The 25011-nt window shown below is 34.2% G+C and overlaps 1 protein-coding gene and 1 long non-coding RNA gene across 31 annotated transcripts in view; one reads left to right on the top strand and one right to left on the bottom strand.

Annotated features, from left to right (window-relative positions):
* Positions 1–25011, top strand: part of C37H2orf88 (chromosome 37 C2orf88 homolog) — a 228880-nt gene that overhangs the window by 37252 nt on the left and 166617 nt on the right. The window contains exons 1-2 of one of the 30 annotated variants that reach the window (XR_005385044.1): positions 12464–13133; positions 18374–18461. The exons of 25 other annotated variants lie outside the window; for them this stretch is intronic. The gene's annotated coding sequence lies outside the window, so the exon portion shown is untranslated. Of the gene's footprint in view, positions 1–12463; positions 13134–17908; positions 18462–22970; positions 23023–25011 lie in introns of those variants that run through there. 4 more of the 30 variants (XR_005385051.1, XR_005385042.1, XR_005385050.1 and 1 more) reach the window with 4 other exon arrangements.
* Positions 12404–18085, bottom strand: LOC119867913. The gene is made up of 2 exons (XR_005385062.1): positions 17972–18085; positions 12404–13392 (listed from the first exon to the last, which is right to left on the bottom strand). It is a non-coding gene; the product is annotated as an uncharacterized LOC119867913 (long non-coding RNA).

A 25011-nucleotide genomic window follows, 5' to 3' on the forward strand; every position in this document is an offset into this window, starting at 1 on the left:
CTTTATTTGTTCCCTATCTTGGGATTTCTCCCTAAGTTTCTCCCTTCAGTGTTACCATTAACAATAATGTTGGCTATAGGTTTTGTAGATAAAATGTCAATTGAAGAAGTCCCCTCTAATTTTTCTGAGTTGTTTTTTAAAATTATGAAGTGGGGGGATCCCTGGATGGCTCAGTGGTTTGGCGCCTGCCTTTGGCCCAGGGTGCGATCCTGGAGTCCCGGGATCGAGTCCCGCGTCAGGCTCCTGGCATGGAGCCTGCTTCTCCCTCTGCCTGTCTCTGCCTCTCTCTCTCTCTCTCTCTGTCTGTCTATCATGAATGAATAAATAAATCTTTAAAAAAATAAAATAAAATTATGAAGTAGGTGTTGAATTTTGTCAGATGCATTTTATGCATTGATCATTATGATCATGTGATTTTTTTCTTTATCTTGTTAATAATAAAGGAATACATTGATTTTCAATGTATAAACCCCATTGATCATAGTGAAAAAACCTTTTTGTACATTGCTGACTTCTGTTTGTTAATATTTTGTTAAGGGTGTTTGCATCTGTACTTATGGGGATATTGGTCTATAGTTTTCTTTTTATATATTGTTTTTGATTTTGGCATCAGGGTATTACTAACTTCATAAAATGAAATAGAGTGTTTCCCCTTCTTGTTTTCTGGAAAAGACTGCAAAATTTGTGTCAATTCTTCAAACATTTGGTAGACTCCTGGGCCTGGAGATTTATTGCACTGGGAGTTTTTTAGATGATTGGTTATTCAATCTAAGGTAATTATGATTATGTTGGATGTTATCTGTTTCATATTGAATGAGTTATGGTAGTTTGTGTTTTTTGAGATATTGCCCCATTTTATCCAGGTTGTCAGATTTATGTGTGCAGGGTGTTTTGTAATATTTTCTTATTATACTTTTGGTGCCTGCAGATCTATTAGGATATCACTGTTTCATTTTTGATATTGGTAATATATGTTGTGTCTTTTTTTTGCTTTGTTAGTTTCATGAGAGATCAGTTTTATTGATCTTTTTGAAGAGCCAACTTGTAATTTCTTTGATTTTTCTCTATAGGTTTTTCAGCTTTTAATATTGATGTTTTCTCTTTATTTTTAAATGCTTCCTTCTACTTGCTTTGGATTTATTTTGATCTTTTTCTGAGATCTTGAGGTAAGAACAGAATATTGATGAGAATTTTCATATGAATACACTTGACGGGTATAGTTTTTTCTGTTTTATCTGAGTCATGCATATTTTGATATGTTTTATTCTCACTTCATTCAATTCAGTGTATTTTTAAAATTTACGTTGAGACTTTGTCTTTGATAAAGTTTCTAGGTGTTTGAAGATATTCCCATTATTCTAATACTTGATTTCTAGTAAGACTCCTTGGTGGTCAGAATATGCTCTATTATATTTCAATTTTTAAGGTTTATTTTACAACCCAAGATATCGCCTATCTTGGTATATGTTCTATGGGCATTTGAATAGAGTGTGTATCCTGTTGTTAGGAGTGGAGTATTCTATATATACTTATTAGATCCTGTTGATTGTGTTGTTCAGATCTTATATCTTTCCTGATTCTCTGTCTAGTTCAGTCAATTTACTCATTGCTCCAGTGGTGAAGTGCTCCAGCTGTAATTGTGGATTGTCTATTTCCTCATTTTTTGGTTCTATTAGTTTTTACCTCAAATATTTCAGCTCTGATGTTTGTTGTGTGCACATTTCAGGTTGTTGTATTGTCTTAATGGATTGACTTTTTATCATCATATAACATCACTGTATTTCGTAATTTTCTGAAGTCTACTAAATAGGGTCACACCTGCTTTTTATTGATTTGTGTTTGCATGATACATCTTTTTCTATCCTTTTATTTTCAGCCTGATTATATTATTTTTTGAAGTTGAATTTCTTGTAGGCAGCATATACTTGGATCATGTTTTTTTCATCCACTCTGCCAATCTCTTTTTTAATTAGTGTAGTAAGGCCATTTACATTTAACGTAATTATGAATAGATTGGACTTAAGTCTGCCTCTTTTTTCCTGTTTAATGTGGTATTCATTTTTGTTTTATGTCTTCCAACTTTATATGGGTTACTTGAACATTTTTTTGAATTTTGATTTAATATTAGTGTTATTGAATATCTCTCTATAGCTTTTTTAGAGTTTGCTCAGGTATTACTGTTTATATATGTGCATACACACACACCTTATTGTCTATAGCTGTTGTCATTTTACCAGTTGAAGTATAGAAACCTTACTTCCATTAATATTCTTTTATCTTTTCCCATTTATAATATAATTGTCTTAAGTATTGCTCTACATACATTTAGAGACATAGTAGTTAACATTTTAATTTGTACTTCGACCATCAAATATAATTTAGAAAACTCAAGAAGTAAAGTATACTGTGTTTACCCATATGTTTTCTTGTTTTATTATTCCCTTTCTGTTTAGAGGATTTCCTATCATTTTTTTAAGATTTTATTTATTTATTCATGACAGACACAGAGAGAGAGAGGCAGAGACACAGGCAGAGAGAGAAGCAAGCTCCATGCAGGGAGCCTGATGTGGGACTCGATCCCAGGACTCCAGGATCATGCCCTGGGCCAAAGGCAGGCACTAAACCGCTGAGCCACCCAGGGAACCCTCCTATAGTTTTTTTATACACTAGATCTGCTGGTGACAAATTCTGTTAGTTTTTCTTCATCTAGGAATGTCTTGATTAATCTGTCATTTCTGATGGAATTTTAAGGGATATAGGATTCTAGGTTAACAGCTGTTTTCTTTTAGATCTTAAAAAATGTTATCCCACTTCTAGCTTTCATGGTTTCTGATGAAAAATCTACTGTCATCTAGATTGTTTCTTGCTGCTTTCAAGATTTTTTCTTTGACATTAGTTTCAGAAGTTTGACTAATATATGTATTGGTACAAATTTATTTGGGTTTATGTTTTGGGGGCTTATTCACCTTCTTGAATCTGTAAGTTTATGTTTTTCCAAAATTGGAAAGTTTTTTGCCTTTATTCGTTTGAGTACTTTTTTAGCCCCTTTCTCCTCTTTCTTTTGGGACTCTGATGACATGAGTATTAGGTTTTTTGTTCTTCTTTGTATCTCTTATTTCTTTCCTGGGTTTTCTAATTTTTATTTGTTTAAAGTGTATTCTTAATTGCTCCCTGAAGCATAGATGGCCACTTTAAAATCTTTGTCAGAGAATTCTAACATCTCTATTATCTGGGCTTTGGTATCTGTTGAATGTCTTTTTCATTTGGTTTAAGATCTTCCTGGTTCTTCATATGATGAGCAACTTTCTGTCAAAAAATTTTTTTTATTTTGTCTAGAATTACAGTATGAGACTCCAAATATTATTTAACCTATTACTTCAGTTGGTTTTCTCGAACACCTGTCCAGCAGGAGAAGGAGCCTCATTGCTGCCATGTGGGGCCAGAAGTGTTAGGTTTCCCAATTGTCCTCTGTTGATTCCCAAGGTCAATTGTGGGAAGGAGCTTCCCATGACAGCTGGGTAGGTATACAATTTTCATCTCCTCACAAGTCCTCCGCTGACATCCCAGGAGTAGGACCTTTAATCAGCCAGTAGAGATGAACATCCTGGCTCCCTGTTGGTCTTCTTTGACTCCAGCTCTGCAGAGTTGAGAGTTGCCTTGTTATAACATGTCATAGTAGAGGGATCCCTGGGTGGCTCAGTGGTTAAGTGCCTGCCTTTGGCTCAGGGCATGGTCCTGGGGTCCCAGATCGAGTCCAACATCAGGTTCCCTGCATGGAGCCTGCTTCTCCCTCTGCCTATGTCTCTGCCTGTCTCTGTGTCTCTCATGAAATATAAAATCTTAAAAAAAAAAAAAACACATGTCATAGTAGAAATCTCTCAGGCTTTAGGGTGAGGGTATGGCCATAGCTTTTCTGTGATGTTAGACTGGAGTAGGGCAGGTATATAAAGCTCAGGCCTAATTATAGAAGGAATAGAAGGAATAGAATACTGTGTTCAAATGAGAATCCAGCCCTAACCAACAACATGTTGATTGTAGCCTTGTAGGTGACACACCTAAGCAATGTTTGGACTCCTTGTCCTCAGAAACTATGAGATAATAAATGTGCATTGTTTTGAGCTGCTAAATCTGTGGTGATTATTACACCACAAAAGATAAAAAAAAAGATTAAAAGACAATCCAAATAGCCATAACCACTTCCCACATATATATAATATCACCTAGCTCCTCCTCTCTCCTCAGTTCTGTTTGTTAGGAGGAATCTTTTTATCCATTGTCTTCTGTGATCCTAGGCTTTTCTATTAGAAGATTCTTGTTTGTAGCCACATTTAAAGTGTACATTAAAGAATATGCTCTCTTGTGGGATGTGCAACCACTTAGAGCCACTTTCTGCTGTTGCATTTTTGGGAGCCCATTATTTTCTTTAGGGGTCAAGATACTTTTATAAGTTTGTATGTGACTTTTAAAAAAAATTAAACTAGATATGTTCATGAGTCCATTTGTGGGCATGAACCTCTGGAATGGTTTAGGATGGTATGCTCTCTGGATTCATTCCCATATGTGCAGTATATGGTTTTCTAAACCAGGAATATAGAATGAAATTACTCAGGAACAGTGTGTATAAATGAGAAGATGATCTAGAACAGAATCTGGAGAAATATCAATAGTTAAGAAATGAGCAAAGGATATTGGAAGCAGGATGTAGAGAGATAAGAACATTAGGAAAATACACATCATTAAAATCAGGAGAAAATGTTTCAAGAAAAAAGTCTGTATTATCAAACATTATCCAGATATTAAGAACCAAGAATTATTCATTGGATTTAGTGAAAAGTACATAAATGATCTTACTGAGAATAGTTGTAGAGAAATAATGAAGACTTGATTATACTAGATTTGCATATTCTTAAAAAAGAAATCTGATTTAAAATTAGACACCTTTTCTTCCTTATTTTCCAGATTTTCTATCCAGCAACTTTTGCATTATTGTTCCTTGACATATAATTGATCACAGACAGGTGAAACATAGAGATATTTTTTCTTGAGTATCTTCTCAGGATGAACCCACTAAATCTTACTTTGCAGGCCTCTTCATTTTACTTGTAGGGATGGACTATATATGTCCCACGTCCTCAGAAAGATGCTCAAAATGTTATTTGTGCTCTCCTGAATGACATCAACTTTTAAATATCTTTGCTGCTTTTAACATTCAGTACTCAGGCCAAAATCTGAGCTTTATCTTCTTTCCTTCTCTGCTAACTACAAAAGTTTAGAATAACTAAATACATACACTTTCGATCAAGAGTGAATATTTTGTTTTAGAGAGTTGGAGTAGTTTTTTATGAAAATCAAATTGACTGAATACTTAAACTTTAAAAACTAAAGTGAAACTAAGTAAATAGAGAGTTAAATGGGATCTTAATAATTTTATATTTACAAATAAGTTCTGATGTTATTCAGCATTGGTTTTATGCAGCTATTTATTCTTTTCTCTTTTTTAACTTTTGAAGTAATGTTAGACTTACAAGAAAGTTGCAAAAATTTTACAATGAATTATATGCCCTTTACCCAAATACTCCAAATATTAACATTTTACCACATTTGATTTAGGTTCCTCTCACCTTTCTCTGAAACTTTTTGAAGTATTTAAGCTGCACACATGCCCCTTAACCTCTAAAAATTTCTCTATATATTTCTTAAAACTAAGGACAGCCTGGTGAACTCAATATAATTATCAAAATCAGTAAATTAACATTGATATAGTGTCATTATCTAATCTATATAGCTGTGCTGTCCAATATGATAACCACTAGCTACATGTGGCTACTTAATTAGAAATTTGTTTCTTCAGTCGCACTACTTAACATTTCAATCAGTTAGCAGTTTAGTGGCTGCCATATTGGAAAACATAGATATAGATCATTTTCATCATTGCATAAAGTTCTATTACACAGTTAATGGTCTAGAGATTCTAAACGTGCCACTTGTTCCACTGATGTCTTTTGTAGCAAAAGGAAAGGAGTTTTTCCAAATTTTGCTAAATATCCTATTCTTACTTTGGTCCAGGATCCTTTATTGCATTTAGTTATTATGTCTCTGTTAGTCTCCTCCACTCTGAGGTAATTCCTCAGTCTTTCTCTTTATTTCATCACAAGTTGTGATCATTTTTTTCTAATTCTATAAAATCTACCACATTTTTTTAAAGATTTTATTTATTTATTTATTTATTTATTGGAGAGAGTGATAGAGCACAAGCAGGGAGAGGCAGAGGGAGAGGGAGAAGCAGGCTCCCAGGGAGCCCAATACAGGGCTGGATCCTAGGATACTGGGGGCATGACCCAAGCCGAAGGCAGACAGACACTCAACAGACTGAGCCACCCAGGCGCCACACAAATCTACCACATTTATTAATTGGAATTCAATTTTAAGAAGGAACTTTCTCTTCTTATTTATTTCTACTGGTAGGGACTCATGGATTCTTTCATTCTGTGGTTAAAATCCATTGCCATCTTTCGTTATTTGATGCTTAAATCATCCTGGGTTTGAAAAGTGAGAGGGAGCCCTTCAGGCTGGTTTATATTTATACTGAATATGTCACCTAATAAAAAGGGGATTGTTTTGCAGTATTGATAAAAGTCATATGGATTATGGCATTCTTTGCTGAATATCTTTAACCTATTTAAAATATCTGACTTATTAAACTATTAAAGTTCAAATATTATTCATTGTATAATTGCCTGTATCTCATATCTAAATTATCCTATATCTCATACTAATTATTGAGAGCAAGGTGTTTTCACTAGTATCCTTTGTTACTGTTTAACTTGGGAAAATATTCACTGATTTATTCACTCTTCAGTTTTGAGAAGAGTTTTCATATAACTATTTCCTTTTTTAACAGTTCTTTTTTTCTTTCAGTTTTATTGAGATAGAATTGACATACAGCACTGTTTAAGGTGTGCAGGACTTCTACATATTGAAGTGTAGAATGACTTCTACATATTGCGAAATTATTACCACAAGAAGTTTAGTTAACATCCATCATCTCATATAGATACCAAAAAAAGGAAAAGAAAAAATTTTTTTCTTGAAATCCACTCTCAGCACCTTTCAAATAAGCCGTACAGCAGTGTTAACTATATTAAAGTTGTACATCCCCAGTACTTACTTATAAGTGGAAGTTTGTACCTTTTAACCTCCACCTGCATCTAATTCCCCTACTTCCATGCCCTGCTAACCACAAATCTGATCTCCTGAGTTTGGGTTTTGAGGGGCTTTTATTTGTTTAGATTCTCCGTAAGTGAAATCATGCAGTATTAGTCTTTCTCTGACTTATTTCACTTAAATAATGCCCTCAAATTCCATTCATGCTGGCAAAAATGGCAGGATTTCCCTCTTTTTTATGACTGGGTATTACTCTGTTATACAAACCATTATCTGCAAAAAGCCCAGGGCAGCAAGACATAAATTTGATATTAGTGAAGGTTTAAGTTCTGGTAGGATTAAGAATTGCCAGCATCAGAACTCGCATAGTGGGTGTCAGTGGTTGGGGAAATCCCAGACAATAAACAATTTGAGCATTAATCAAAGCAGCATGAGAAACCGCCTAGGTGACACAAAGGATAGTGTTTGGAAAACCTGCTGCAGCAAGAACCAGGCTATGAAAATGGTATTGCTCCCAAGAAGAGTATTTCCCTGACTTCTCTTTATCTGTGATCATGGGGAATAATAGAAGAAACTCCCAGAGAGCAAAGACAGGCTGCTGGAGAATAGTGATTTTGGGAATTCTCCTCATTGGCAAAAACTGGGCCATCAGTCCACTCAAGGAATTTAATCTACTGTCAGAGGTAGGAGGCTTGGGATTACCTGCTAAGTGGGCTTAACAACTAATATGGATTGGTGGCTATTAGTTTTCTAATTCTTTTTTCCACATAGGAGTTTAGTTATAGTTATCCTATTCGCACATCACCACTGGATATTGAGTAGGGAGGGAACAGATAATTTGTCTGTTTGTAGGTATATATAGACCTTGAGGAGGCACAGTCACTAAATTTTATTCTCCTTTCTTCTGTAACAGTAAAACCATAGCTGAGATATGGTTCCCTTGCAGCAAAGTGATAGTTCTGCAATGCAAAGATTTCACCAATGGAATGTGAGCAGAAGTCATATAACTTTAGATTCTTTTACTTAAAAGAAATGCCCTGGCCCTGGGACTTTATTATTATTATAATTCAATTTATTTAAACTCAAGCAAAAAAGACAATTCACCCATTCCTCCCACCACCCCTCCCCCAGACTCCACCACCACCAGTCTGTTCTCTGTGTATATTGGACGCCATATATAGGATAAGTCATATAGTATTTGTCTTTGTTGGGCTTGTTTCACTTACCATAATGCCCTTGAGGTCCATCCGTATTGTCACCAATGGCAAGATTTCATTCTCTTTCGTGGCTGAATAATATTCTGTGTGTGTGTACACATACACCTAAACACACAGAAACAAACGTACGTGCACACATACGTACCATGATTTCCTTACCCATTCATCCATCAGTAGATATTTAGGTTGCTTCCATATCTTGGCTATTATAAATAATGCTGTAGTGAACATCTCTTTTCCAGTTAGTGTTTTACTTTTCTTTGATAAATACCCAGAAGTAGAATTGTTGGATCACATGGTAATTATATTTCAATTTTTTGAGGAGTTTCCATACTGTTTTCCATAGTGGTTGTACCAATTTACATTCCCATCAACAGTGCACAAAGGTTCCCTTTTTTCCACATCATCTCTAATACTTGTTATTTCTTGTCTTTTTGGTAATAGCCATCCTAACAGGTGTGAGATGATATCTCATTGTGGTTTTGATTTGCATTTCTCTGATGATTAATGATGTTGAGCATCTTTCCATGTGTATGTGAGCATCTGCATGTCTTCTTTGAAAAAATATCTATTCATATGCTCTGTCCATTTTTTAATTGGATTGTTTTTTGCCACTGAGTTTTATAAGTTCTTTAGTTTGGATATTAATCCTTTAGCAGATATATAATTTGAAAATATTATCCCCCATTGTTTTGATGGTTTCTTTTTGCTGTGCAGAAGCTTTTTTAGTCTGTAGTAGTCCCACTTGTTTATTTTTGCATTTGTTCCTAGGATTTGGTTATTACCTTACTAATATCAGTCCTTGTGAAACAGGGTTATCATTACTTTAGAGTTGAAATTGGCAGTTTATTCATGTATCTCTCAAAAAGATACCTAGTGTTTTGAGGGAAATATGAAGGTGAGGTCAGAGCAATTTCTTAGAAAACCAAAACTATACTCAGTGCCAAGCATTATGTTTGGCACTTAAGTTAGTGCTCAATAAATATTTGTTGAATGAATGAATAATGACTGAAAGAAGGACTTAGCTCTCTACTGTTTGTCTTTTTTTTTATCTTAAATTCCTTCAGATCATGATTTAACTTAATAGTTTTTCATGTGTGGGCCACTTTTACTTTTAACATTTTCTGCCTACACATCTATAATTATCTATTAAAACATTCTCAAATTGTCTTCTGTGGAAAAATATGTGTGTTGAATTTTTCAAAAAGGGATGGTAATTTCATGCACAAAAGTCAGGTTGATATTTTTTCCAGCACTTTGCTCACAGAGACTTTTATTTTTTTATTTTTATTTTTTAAAAAGGTACTTTTTTAAATTTTTATTTATTTATGATAGTCACAGAGAGAGAGAAAGAGAGAGGCAGAGACATAGGCAGAGGGAGAAGCAGGCTCCATGCACCGGGAGCCCGATGTGGGATTTGATCCCGGGTCTCCAGGATCACGCCCTGGGCCAAAGGCAGGCGCCAAACCACTGCGCCACCCAGGGATCCCTCACAGAGACTTTTATATACTATTATTGTACACTGTGAATTTCTTAGAGGAAGGAGAATATTCAGTATCTTTGAAGCTCATTTAATGATAAAACCCATTTTCTCAGTTTGTTAGAGACCATAGTGTCATAGAACACACTTCAGGAAATGCTTATCTGATCTCTAAAGTTCTGCTTAACTTTCTTTAGGCTAATTCCTTTGTTTTCTTTGTTTGTTTCATACTGTCATTTTTGGTCTACTTGATATACCCCAAGTGACTTTTCTTTCTTATTAATCCAGACAGCCTCTTTTCAGCTAAATGACATGTCTTACAAAGTCCATTGATTTTCCAAAAAGCTGAGCCCATGTATTACAGATGACTTTAGGAAGATTATTCATCTAAACATTTGTCACACTTTCATCAGACAATTTAATGAATAATTTTAAAGTCATTTAGATTCTTTGTAAACCATTCTATACACCTTGGTAGGGATGTTTTGTATTCTAATAGAAAAAGTAGTCAAAATTTTAAACATTCATGGTATGTTGAGTCAGTCTCTTAATGGCAAAATTGTACAGAGTAAGAAAAAAGTCCATAGAAATAGAACCAAGAGGCATCTATATAAATAGTAATGTGAAGAAGAGTGAATTCCTTTTTAGCTGTAACATCACATTTTTTGCATGTTGCACAAATTGTTTAGCCGTTTCTAAACACATTTCCATTTACGTCATTTGTAAAAACTGCCTAGCCTCATATTCTGGAAAATTGACAAAGTTATAATGAACAGATGCAGATTCCATAATTGTAATTGGCTTTTACTCTAATGTTCTGACTCATGCATCATTAATGATTTCTATTTTTCTCCGTTTATTACCTTACAAATATGAAAGTGTATCTTTCAGAATGAAAAACTTGATTGTTAAAAATCAGGGCTTATTACATTATAACCTATGTATTCTCCAAACACCTATATTTAAACCTAGAATTTCAACTTAGCTACCCTTTTATATATTTTTGCTTATATTTCTCTTTATATAATCTTTCTCATTTTTTTATTTCTCAGAGAAGCACACAGTTTTAAATGTAATCCTTTTTATTATATTTTTCTTATCAATGATAAGTTATTTCTAAACTAGATATTATAGTATATAATTTATCTATTTTATGTTTTTTCACAAATTCAACTTTATATGAAGAATGAGAAATAAATATGAGTAGAATGCCAAACAGAAACAAAAAGATGTACTCTCATGTTAACTTGTTTTCTGATAAGATTTTAACAATAATATGGAAAGAAAGGACTTTTATTTTCCAAAGTGAAACTAATTTAAGTAAAGAACTGAAGGACTTAAAGGGACCAAAAAATCTTGTTTTAAGCATAATACACATACAATTTCAAATGAGAATAAATAAACCCCCCAAACTCCTGGACTTTGAATAATTCTTTTGACAGTTTCTGACTATTGCTGAATTTTGTTATATGAGTAGAGAATACTATATTAATGAAGGAATGGTTTTATAATTACTTTTTTTTGGGGAATCATAAGTTCTTTTTGTGAAAGTACCAAAATACAGAGCAAGTGTTTTGGCAAATTGTTGCTTGTTGTAAGGAAGATCTAATAGCTTGTTATGGACTATTAATATGAACAGAAGTCATTTAGAGTTCAGATATATATTTAGAACTAACATGTGGGCAAAAAGATACAAAGTGAATCAAGAAATTCTAGAAAAGATTGTTTGAAAAGGAGAAATTGCTATTTTCTGGTTAGCACTAATGAAATAAAGAAATTTAAAGTTTTCTTTATTTTGAAGAATTTTATTGAGTCTCAAATAGTAACTTAGAATTGATAGAATTAAATCAGTGAAAGTATGAAACTCTTTAGCTGAAAAAGTAGTTACATAAATATAGTTTCATTAACTAGGAAACCCAAAAAGTTACAGCTGTTTGTTATATGAGATGATTACAAACTGAACATCTGAGTTTAGTAATAAAATGTCATTTGTTAAGGTTTATAGCAAATTTAAAACAATTACATATAAATTAGTTTTCTCTGGTTTTGAAAATATAGTTACCATGCTATTTCACATAGAGAAGAGAAAAATCTTCATATTCTAGCACTTATTGAAGAAATGTTAATAGGAATGTAAGTGAATGATTTGTTCTCTAACTTCTAATTTGTTGATTAAAAAGCATGTATAATGAAAGCACATGCCAAGTAGGTTTGCAGCATGAATTTTGCAGCATATGGTAAACTAAAACCCCGTTGACCTTTTGGTCTTGTTGATCACATGGATGAAGATGATCATCTGTTAATCTCTACTAATCACTGGTACATCCTTGTACAGAAGACAGAACAGTTTTTATTTGTGCTACATTTGCTCTTTTGGAAATTGCTTTAACAAGGAATTTTTAAAAATTATTTTATATCTTAAGATTGTAAAATAATGAACATTTTATATCTAAAAGAGAATTTTAAAATAAGACTTAGAATTCTCAACCTGCGTATATCTCAATATTGTGTTTTTTTTATGAGTTTTAGATACCAGTAATAATTTTCTGAAAGACATGGATATGTCTTTTTTTTTTTTTTTTGTAAGAAAAGTAAAACAACAGGGCTTCTCAGACTTTGATATGAATTATCTAGGGATTTTGGTAAAATCCAATTTCTGATTCAATAGTTATAGGGTATTTTTTGTTATTCTGCATTTCTAGCAAGCTCTCCACTCATAACCATTCAGCTAGTTTGAGGTCTGCAAACTTTTTAAGGGTCTTGGTAGCAAATATTTTAGACTTTGTACAATAAGGATATTACATAGGTGTTTACATTAGACAGAAAAAGGTATGCAAATGTTTTATTGGTGAAATTCCAAGTGTACTAATAGTATTGTGGTATTCCCATATAACAAAACACTATTCAGCAATAAAAAGGAATGATCTATCAATACACACAACAGGAATGAGTCTCAAAAACATGGTGAGTAAAGAGGCCTTACACAAAAGTTATATTCTCTGAGATTCTATTTACATGAAGTTCTAGAAAATACAAACTAATCAACAGTAATAGAAAGCCAAGTTTCTCCTTTGCAGAAGGAGAAAGATACTGTGTTGTGGATCACAAGAAGGAAGAAGAGTTCCTCACTAGTGGGCTTTCCAGAAAATTGATGCATTTGCAATAGAGGAAAGCCAAACCATAGCAGCATCTTGAACAAGAGCAGGAACTCCAGTTCAACAAAGTAATGAAGAAAAATTTTAAAACTGGAGAATGATACCATTTCTAAGCAGGTAACATTAGAACAAGTTTGTTGGAAAGATTAGCCTTCCATCCAGCCTCTCCTCACATGCATATGGAAGGTCTTTCCTGCCTCAGATGCACAGTTATTCAAATATGTACTACGTAGGGCGCCTGGGTGGCTCAGTTGGTTGAGTGTCTGCCTTCGGCTCAGGTCAGGATTCCAGCGTCTAAGGATGGAGCCTGCCAGGGAGCCTGCTTCTCCTCCTCCTCCTGTCGCTCCCCCTGCTTGTTCTTGCTCTCTCTCTCTTTCTGTCAAATAAATAAATAAAAATATGAACTGCATAGCAAGAAATAAGTTTGTGTAGTAATCCAGTATATGGATATTTTTGTAGCTGTGTCTGTGACTGCAATCGATTTCATGAAGTAATGCAAAACAAACCCAAAACACCACTTCTAGGAGCAGAAGTATGGCGAGTTCCTGAGAGAGCCGTTAGATGAAAGAAATGTTCTGTATCTTGATTGTAAGTGTAACGTTGTGCAGATGTATTACGTTTTTCAGAACTCCTTGAACTTGGGGAATCCAGCCAACATTTTGTGAGGATATTCAAGCAGCCCAGTGGAGAGGTCTGTGGTTTAGAGGAACTAAGGCCTATTTCCAAGAGCCGAGTGAATGAGCCATCCTCGAAACATATCCCGCTAGCCCCACTCAAACCTTCAGGTTACCCTATACCATAGCTCACAGCTTACTGCAACTTTACAAGAGTGTTGGAGCCAGAAGCATCCAACTAAGCCCTCCCAAATTCCTATTCACAGAGACTGCTAGTAAATCCTTGTTATCTTAAGCCAAAAACCACAGCAAAAAAACCTCAAACCATGCACTTTAAAAGGGTTTTGCTCTAGTTTATGGTATTTAAGTTATACTTCAGTAAGACACATTTTTGGGATCCCTGGGTGGCGCAGTGGTTTAGCGCCTGCCTTTGGCCCAGGGCGCGATCCTGGAGACCCGGGATCGAATCCCACATTGGGCTCCTGGTGCATGGAGCCTGCTTCTCCCTCTGCCTGTGTCTCTGCCTCTCTCTCTCTCTCTGTGACTATCATAAATAAAAATTAAAAATTAAATAAATAAGACACATTTTTAAAAACAAACTTAGGTGAGTCTTTGGCTAATAAAATATGTGAAATGACATTGTAAATTGTAAATCAGTATCCAAATATGTTATTACTGTTCTGAGTACTCCCTAAGGGTACTTTACATTGTAGGTGGGGCCACCTTTTATCAGGAGGTTGCTTATTCTGGCCAGTATATATTTAGGATAAATATTAAGACTAAAATATTAAGACCAAAAATATGTCTAACTTCCTCAACAGAAGAGTAGGGACTTCTGAAATGTTTGCTTCAAGGATTTAAACATGCTATAGTTACTACTTGACTATCCAAACTAGAAATGGAGGCGGTATGGTGGTATAATATAATAAGCTTTGGACTCTCAGAAAATTTGGGGTTCATTCGCCACTCAGGCACTAATTCACATACAGTCATGGAGAAATCAGTCAAATTTCTCTGGATCTCAATTTCCTCCTTTTTAAAAATGAAGTTATTGGACTAGGTGGTTTTATAGCTTTAAAATCTATGATTCTATGAAGTAGGAACTTTAAAGGATGATGAGAATTAAGTATGTAGCATAAAAATAGCACAAATGTAGCATTAAAAATGCTTCTGCTTCTGATTTTATATGAAATGATTTTAGGTGCTATGGATCCTCCATGGTAGTTCACTGTGATACTTTTCTAAATTCCTACTTTTTAAAAGAAAAGATTTTAACAACCTGGCAGTGTTGCCTTGTTGGAGTATTGTATGTTGTGATGCAAAAAAGTAGAAACTAAAATGTCTATTTTCAGATATGTATCTTAAACATCATGTTTTTCCTTTTAACCTATAAAATCTTTTCAATCCAAAATTCTGGAAAAATCTGAATTTATCTTATATTATTAGATTTTTAGTCATGAAAAATGAGTGCATATATTATGATCAAAGAGTTATTTCTTTCTTAAATCTTCAAATAGAGATTTTAAAGCAAATGATTTTACTCTTTTGCAAATGTTTTCATGACTAAATCTTGCATTTCATTCAAGAAAGCTAGTTTGCTCTGTAACTTAGATAAGTGTAGTAATCTGTGGTCAGCACACATAAACTTTTTTTTTTAGCACACATAAACATTATTTTAAAGTACAGTTCATTATTTTCCTAATTGTTTTCCTACATTTACATTAGCCTATGCCTAGTGCAACTTAGAGGTCATTTGGGCCTAGAAGCAAGTAACTTTGTTGTTTATCAGTTAGATATGAGTTGCTCAGACTTTCTGAACCCCATTTTCTTTCTTTTTTTTTTAAATGGAAGAATGATACCTATATCATGAAATTGCTGATTAGTTACGGATTAAGTGATCAAACATAACAAAAGTACCTATGAATAAGAAGCTCTTTTCTTTTGTTCCCCAAAGTTAACATGTTAAACAATTCATCAATTATTAAATCTAACAGTTGAACTTTTGTTTTGCCATATGAAGAACTAGTAATGGGAAAAAAGAGGAATTTGATCCTTTAGGTTTCATCCTATCCATCTGCATATGCTTTGGATGATGTGTTGACTATTTTCTGTATTTTTTTGCACTGAATAGTTTTCAAGTGTGGATTTTTAAGTATTCACATATTTTTATAAGTATATGATTTTAAACTATTTTACTAGTGCTTAGGTCATTTTCAATAGTCTATTATTGCTTAGTAGCTAAATGTATAAAATATTTAATGAAGATGCAATGTGGCACTTTCTAGCCAGACAGCAGAGTTGGAATCCCCATACAAGCTGTGTGACCTGGAGCAAGTTGCATAATCTCTGAACCTAAATTTATCAAGAAGTTAAATAGTGATAATGATTAAGTGCTTAGGTTGGTACCTGGAAAGTGTTAAACACTGAAAAAATCTTAGTTGTATAGTGTCATCAATACTAAATGACAATTAACAGATTTAATCCTATATAGATTTAAGTTAGCTCATTGTTGGTGATTTCTGATTGTAACCAGAGTTTTCAAATTTCTTTTAAAAAAAAAAGATTTATTTATTCATTCATTCAGAGAGAGCGAAGAGAGAGGCAGAGAGACACAGGCGGAGAGAGAAGCAGGCTCCATGCAGGGAGCCCGATGTGGGACTCGATCCCGGGTCTCCAGGATCACACCCCAGCCTGCAGGTGGCGCTAAACCACCGCGCCACCGGGGCTGCCCAGTTTTCAAATTTCTGTGAAGAATGAATCTTTTACCATTATGCAAAAGTGCACACTTTGTTGATGGTGGGCCAATAGTATTATCTCTATTGAAGATGGCATGTTATATGAAACAATGAGTTTATGTTGCTGAGATTCTTGATTTAGGAAGTTACCAAATCATCATTGTTTGTTGAGTCATGCCAGACTGACTTGGTGGAAAGTTTGGATTATTAAATATTTAACATATAATAAATACTTTTGTTTACTTCCTTGGAACTTACCACGGTGGTAAATACATTGTACACAGTATATAAATATTATCCATTAATATTATTTGCTATAAGTTGGGAAATTTTAAGACGTTTAGCATTCTTAACTTCACCATATACCAGCAAATTAAATCCAGAAAGTTAACAGAGGAAGAAATGAATTCACAATTTATAAAATATTTTTTACCAAGTCTCAGTTTTCACACATTCAGAAAATGAGATTCCTATCAGAAGAAGAATTATTACTTTCTCTCTGCCTCAGCTAAGAGGACGCAGGGCTTTCTGAACATCCTGTTTTCCTTTGAAGTTTAATTTTGTAAGTTTAACTCTTTAAAGCGGGTTTTTTTTTTCTTATTTCTATAGTAACATGTACTCACCACTCACCAAAAAGAAACTTTAATACAAAGAACAAAACAAAAAGTACATGTAGTTCTGCTCCCCAGCAATACCCACTATGAATATGTGTCTGTACTTTTATGGGCTCTACTTAATTTTTATTATTTACATATATATTTATAAATGCATATATATTCATACACATATACCCACCCCAAGAAACCTGCTAGGAACATGTCTTTCCAAGTTAATATAGTAAATCTATAGTGTCACTTAAATTATCAGTTGCCTTATATTGCCCTTTGACTTTTTCTATTAAAGTCTTTATTTTTTAGTTTAAGTGTTCTTCCATATAAAACATATATAACATGTTAATATATATATAGCATATGCATAACAAAGTACTGCAATAATTTTAATTTATTTTTTACTGTCATATGAATTTTAAATTTTTATTCAGTGAAAACGTTAAAAATTTTTTCTTTTAGTATATTTTCAGTGTTAAGCTTAGAAACATCTTTTTCACCCCAAGATTATTTAAGTATTTGTTTATATTTTTGCTAGTTCTTTCATGGTTTCATAAAACTCTTTAATCCTTTGGTAAATGCTTACATTGAAAGGCAAAACCACACAGTAGGGAAGTGCATCTGTAGGTAGGCCAACAAGCTATGACCTACATTTCACTGTCCTAAAATATTTCCCCAAATGCCCTTCCAAAGCCTGAAAGTCTAAGGTTAGAGAATCATCGTATCTTAGTTTTTTGTTTTTTTTTTTTTTTAATTTTTATTTATTTATGATAGTCACAGAGAGAGAGAGAGGCAGAGACATAGGCAGAGGGAGAAGCAGGCTCCGTGCACCAAGAGCCCGACGTGGGATTCGATCCCGGGTCTCCAAGATTGTGCCCTGGGCCAAAGGCAGGTGCTAAACCGCTGCACCACCCAGGGATCCCCGTATCTTAGTTTTTAATGTAACATTTGCTTAAAACAAAAAAAGGGGTTTGGTTGGTCCCTGTTTCTCCCCCTACCCTGAGGTGGTCATTGATACATCCTCAGAGCTTGAACTCCTTTCTGATCAGCTTCCAAATCAGATGCCATTGGGAATTGAAAGAAAGCAATTTTTCTCCTTGAATGCCTAGATCTTAGAAATAAAAGAAGATTCTATTTTAGAATTCTAAGCCAAGAAGTTGGCTTTTCCTTTTTATCTGCTCTATTCCCTGAGGGCAAAATTTATAAATGAGAAGAAATGGGTAAAAGAAAGTTAACATTAAGGAATGAGAAGAGCAACCTTTCAATATCTAAAACCAACCCATTACAGTTATTTTTATGATCATTTTGAAGCAGGATATTTCCATTTACTTAGGATGTACAACAGTATGATGATTAATTACAGGCATGTATCTTTTAAAGAACTTTTGCCTTGAAAACAGGCTGTCATAATGGAAAGGAGGAAAATGTGGACTAAGATTAATGTCAAAACAGAGGACAAGAATGTAATACTAGCAACAGAAATGAGAAGTAAGTGGTCAAGTGTCTTTGTTATCTGTGCCAGTCCTAGGAACCGTATCCTTTCTTGATGGTTTCACATTTTTGGTGCCTACTAATGTGATAGCATCCCTAGCCAAAGACTTTCTGTCCTGGGTTCACTTATGACTCTGAGATAGGACATGGCAGACAGTCTGGATCTAAAAAGACATTCCCAAGGGTCTTGTCTATCTAGTTTACCAATATAATCTGGATATGTAATAGAATGCTTGGCACATAAATGCTCAAATAACAACAATAATGTTAATAGAAGCAAATGACATTATATGATTCTTACTACATTAGGCATTTTATAAGACTTTTAAATAATATTGACTCATTCGTTCCTCATAACGACCTAGGAGATAGGTATTGTTAACAACCTCATGTTTACAGTTAAGGAAATGGATGCACAGAAGGTAGGTGACTTTCTCAAAGTTTTAATGGCTAATAAACAACTGGCAGAACCCAAGATTCAAACAAGCATCTGGGTTCAGAGTCCAGCTCTTAACGAATGAATGAATGAAGGAAGGAAGGAAGGAAGGAAGGAAGGAAGGAAGGAGGGAGGGAGGGAGGACACAAATGCATTACCAAAATGAAAACATTGATAGAAGGTTAGAAATTCAGGGAGATGGTTGAAAAAAGATTGCAATGTATGTTGAGACAGAGAGGTTGGGTAAAGAGGTAGTAAAATCATCAAGGTTAGAGGGAAGACCAGAAAAAGAGACGAAATATAGTCCACGTCAGGTATTTCTAGAAGCAAAAGGAATAATCTTCCCAGTCCTTTTTCCCTTACCTTCTTGGTATGAGCTGCTAAGAGATATACCTGCCTCATCAAATTTTATTTTGCAAATTAGAATATCAGTACACATGATTTGACCAAACTTCTTTTCTAGTTTGTTGATATATTTATGTGAGAAACCTTAGAAATATATAAACATTAAATTACATTGTATTTGAAAATTAAATGAGTATTATTTTAGCTCTGTTGCAAATAACACAGCTTTGCATCATTTTGTTATAGTGCCTAATTCAGTTCATTTAATTATCACTTTTTTGCAGACATCTGATGGCATATCTTATATTAATTGACTTGGAATATTGCAGTTCTATTGACCATTAGTGACTTTTCTATTATTCAAACATTATCAACAAAAATGATCTCTGCATCCTTCTTCAGAATTAGATGATGCAGTTCTGCATTTCTGTGTATATTTATTACTAATGTATGAATTACCAATATCTTTAGACTCTAGAAGGTTTCTCTTTAACCTGTTTAGCCAGCAAATTCTTATTGGGGTGTTTAAGAACACAAAATTTATCAGAAGCACTGCTATGTGCCAAAGCAGAAAGAGAAGCTTTAAAGAAGAATTCAAAGATTCATTTCTTTGCTAAATCATCCCACTGAGGGTCTTTTAAAAACTTAATCCAATGCAAGTATCTTAAAATATAAGGTAGCTTAGAAAATAAACATAGACTAACCTTAGATGTAAGTCACAGTGAATATCCCCATTAGCCATTTGCTTTGTTTTTTTGCCAAAAATTATAATTTTAATGTTATTCCAAGGTTGGATGTATAGTATGTTCACAAATGACATCTAGTCATTCGAAGCCTCTCCATTTTGGAAATAATAAGATTCAGAGTCCATCTAAAGATCTTTCAAAAAATTACTTAATGATACATTTTTAACTGATAATATTTCAGAATATTTGAACTTATTTTTCTTAGCATACTTTTAAGAGCTGTTAGGAGACCCTCAAATCTTACAAACATAATCTGTGTTGCGCTCTAATAAAATCACAAATTTCATATAATTTTCACTTTAATATTTTTACAATGAGTTTAAATTCAGGTTGAAGAATATCAGACATGTTTTTCATTATAAAGGTAATTTGTGCCTATTTTATAATGTTCAGATATTACAGAAAGATTGGATGTGAAAGTAAAAAAAAAAAAAATCCCTCTATTTACCCACCTAAATTCCCATTATAAGAACTTTCTATGCTTATACATATATATCCCTTTTGGCAAATGGCGTCAGCTCCATTATTAATTTACATGTTACGAATGTGTCCTTTACAATCAATACTCACCAGTATTTTATTGCAGTTAACTGATTAAGTTATAAAACTTTTCAGAAACCTGTTTTTATTTTGTAGCTCTAGATCTTTCAGCAAATAAACTAATTTTTTAATATATTAGCTGCCACCAAAACCAGAAAAAAATCATTTAATTAGCCATTTTGTCTGAGCCACAATTTTTCATATGAATATCTGTTCTTTAATTTTTAAAATATATGATAGAACAACTGTGACATTTTCTCAATTTCTATAGTACAAGTTTTTAGCTTCTGAAGTAAGGCTTTTTAATATGTGATAATAGCATGAAAATGGTTTTGAACAAGGAAAAGATGGTTTAAATAGTTCTTCGTTAAAATTAGGAACTCTTGACCAAAAGACATAAAAAGACAAGCCTTTGAGAAATGTTGTTTGTAACATATAAGTGACAAAATGTTAATCTTTAGAATGAATAAATAACTCTTCCTTGTTCATTTGGGAAAATGAAAAGCAACCCCAAAGGAACATGAAGAAGAAACACTTCACAAGAGGTTATCATTATGCTGTTAATCAAAAAGTTTCTCGACCTCGTTGGTAGTTAAGGAAGTGCAAATTAAAGCCACAAATTGGCACTGCTATAAACTTACAAGGCTGGCTTAAATTTAAAGTCTGAGAATATCAAGTATTGACAAGGATATAGAACAACTGGAATACTTATTGCTGGTGAAAGTATAAATTGTCAAAAACTAAATTGGAGAATAATTTGACATCATATAGTAATGTGTATATTAGATATAAATTTGACATTTATGCATGTATGTGTGTATATGTGTCTAATATATCTGCATTAGAAACTTGAACCAAGCGAGTTGTGCAAAATTGTTGTTAGTAACACTAGGTAACAGCAAAAACTGGGAACATGCCAAATGTCCATTAATAATGGGGTGGATACTATGGTACTTTTATATGATGTGATTATATACAGCAGTAAAATGCTTCCTGCAGTAACTTGGATGAATCTCAGGAACACAGTGTCGAACAAAGTGTCAGAGAATCCTTACAGCATTATTTCATTTATGTAAAGTTTAGAATAATCAAAAGTAAATAATAGTTGATTGTGGCAGCAGCCTTATGTGGTAACACCTAAAGAAAGGCAAGAAAATGAAATACACAAAATTCAGGAAAGTTGTTACCTCTTTCACTAAGGTGAAAGGAGAGTGAAATGAGTTCAGAAAAAGGTACAAAGAACTACAACGGTGATGTTATTCTCTTAAACTGAGAGGTGGTAGGTAAATATTTGTTTTTGTTATTCTTTACGTGTTATACACGTGGTGAATATTTCCTATCAATATTTAATGGAAATATTAAAATAATTATATAAAACAATTTAAATTTTTAAAAGTTTAAATTATTATAGAAATTTAGCTTTTTAATATCATCTAAAGACCTGAAAATGATCCTTCTATAAAATGATGTATATTCCCTTCCTCTGGAATACTAGCTGCATTTCATGTAGAAATAATACTCTAGAGAATGAGTTATATAGGCAACCCTTTATAATATAAGGATGTGGCTATTTCCACTGTAAGAAACATATCAAATAATGAGACTTTATTTAACAGGTTAACTGTTTCTTTGACAGTTTTTTCCCCTTTGACAGTATTCTTAAATGTTCCTTTATTTACTGAACTTTTTAAAAATCAAAGAAATGTTTGTAAATTTCTCATTAGCAGTCCCAAACATGCCTTAAGTAATCTTAAGAAAATGTTTGAAAATTACTGTTCTTAAATACTGATAGTTTCCAAAGTAAATGTCATTATCGATACATTACTAGATTTTGCTGAGTAAAGCTGTTTCTACACAAAAACATCTTGGCCACCTGCAACTGTTTGTCAGTGGATTTTGAGAACACTAGTAGTAATTGTAAACTTAGGAATGTGTGACAAGCTAACAGCCAGCTGTGCATATCCTGACTTCTTCCAGGTGTTAAAATAAATATGACCATTTGGTTCACTTATAACTCAACAAAAATATTTCATGATTCATTAGCTTAAAAATCCATTTATAATTTCTTTATTGGAGGGAGTAGATAATGTTATATTCATTTGAAATGAAAAAATACATACCCAGAAATATTTGTGGTATCATTACTTATTATATTCAATGGTCTCTTCATAAAATGAGAAGAATTTTAATGTGACATTTGTGTATTTTTTTTCACATTCTTTTCACACGAAACCACTACTGAGCCGCTTCTGCCTATAGGCATCAAAAAGAATGAAAAAAAAAAACACAGTATGTTTTTTTTCTTTTAAATTTTTATTTATCTATGATAGTCACACAGAGAGAGAGAGAGAGAGAGGCAGAGACACAGGCAGAGGGAGAAGCAGGCTCCATGCACCGGGAGCCCGACGTGGGACTCGATCCCGGGTCTCCAGGATCACGCCCTGGGCCAAAGGCAGGCGCTAACTGCTGCACCATCCAGGGATCCCCACAAGTATGTTTTTAATTCAGTTAGAGTTCAACTTGCCTTGGCGGAACCCAGTTCCAAACTGATGTATATTAATTTCTATGTTTGAGACATACCATATGTTTGATCATTAACTGATAAAGGTCGCTATTTATTGAACACTTGCTGTTAGGCATTAGCTCAAGAAATCCAGGTGCCTAAGTGTTGCCTTGGGTCAACTACCCATCCCCATAGGGTTCCTGGGGAAGACTATAAACACAAGAGACAACTGCAAGTGGAAAAATCCAAATCCATTTTTATTAGATTATCTTGCATCTGAAACTCCAAATACAGAGCTAGAGTTCTCAGATAAACTGGAGTAGAATATATGGTTTAGGCAGCCACTGAAAGTAAGTGAATAAACCCAGGGAAGATCAAGGAGTGTAGTGAGCTTAGTGTTCCCTCCGCCCCCCGCCTCCCATCACTTTTCTATTTCCAATCTGTTAACCTAGGGTTTCGCAGGATCCAGTCTTAGGATAAAGCAGAAGAGATTCTATCCTGCGAAAGAGAGGCTGTCTTGCTTTTCCAGAGATGAGGATAAATTAGTGTAATTGGTCAGTTTCCTGGACACTAACTAAGGCTTGTTCACATCTGGCAGAGACTTGTTTTTAAAAAGAAACACGCTGATGCAGACAGCTTTTGTTCTGTTGAGTGAGACCTACCACGTGGCTAACCAGAGGGCATCAGGGTCAGGACGGTAAAGCCCTTGTCCCCCCACTGCGTGCTGCTCACTTGCTATTCCCTGCTATTTTTTATGAAAGTGTAACAGTAAGAGGCCACTGATTAACTCCAATTCCAGACCTGATCAAAAATTCATGCCTGGTCTATTTTCCATTCCAAATAATGCCCAGTTTGCACTCCAGCCCACACCAGTTTTCGAGGTTGACGCTGGGGCTTTGCCCAATCTGGCCAATACTTATAAATGCCCAAATTCCACCTCTTTGGGTTTCAGAGGCCACTTAATACATAAGACAAGTGTGGGGACCTGTCAGACTACATCCCTAATTCCTACTACTGCTAAATAGGTCCTCCTACCAATTCCAGCCTTACAGAAAAGAAGAGAAGAGAGGAAAGGACCCATGCCCACAATCTTCCCACATATACATGGCCCAGTATTTGTTGTGGAATATGTCTAATTAATGACTATTCCCTGGGAGGAGAACGTGGAGAGCCAGGCGAAGGAGGAGGGAGCTTGAGCTTGGTCTCTGCCCAAAGGACCACATCTGCTGTGCTAGACACTACCATCCATACTGGCTTCACGCTTAGGAGTATGTTTAACATACTTTAAGACTTTATTGGTCTTGGTGAAGTTTACTTCAAGTAGGACTGCATTCAGCATACTAGCCAGAGAACAGTTTGTTTGTTTGTTTGTCTTAACGCTAAAAGATATGTCATTCTTTTCCAGGAAAAAAACATATTTACTTTTATATAAGGGCTGGTGAAGCTTATATATTCAGTAGGTCAGAATTCCTTTTTTTTTTTAAGATTTTATTTTTTTAATTAATTCATAGAGAGAGAGAGGCAGAGACACAGAGGGAGAAGCAGGCTCCGTGCAGGGAGCCTGACGTGGGACTCGATCCTGGGTCTCCAGGTTCACACCCCAGGCTGCAGGTGGCGCTAAACCGCTGCACCACCGGGGCTGCCCCGTAGGTCAGAATTCAATAGTAGATTTCATCTACCTCATTATTCCAAGTTTTTTTTCTTTTTACAGGTGTTTTAAGAACAAAGTGTCAGACTCCACTAGGACATATTTAAGACTATTTTGACTATATATATATATATAGACATATACAATGAATTTTCATACAAATTAGTCTTTTCATAGAAAATTTTATCAATCTTATATAAAAAATGAAAACAGCTGAAAAACCTATTAAAATATGAGTGTGTTCACGTTAGAAACACTAAAGGCAGGAATTAAAGATGCTACCTATTTTTTCATTTTCAAGATTATTATAAAGGAAGAAATGAAAACAA

The sequence above is a fragment of the Canis lupus genome, chromosome 37, assembly GCF_011100685.1.
Source record: "Canis lupus familiaris isolate Mischka breed German Shepherd chromosome 37, alternate assembly UU_Cfam_GSD_1.0, whole genome shotgun sequence".
Classification (NCBI taxonomy): Eukaryota; Metazoa; Chordata; class Mammalia; order Carnivora; family Canidae; genus Canis; species Canis lupus.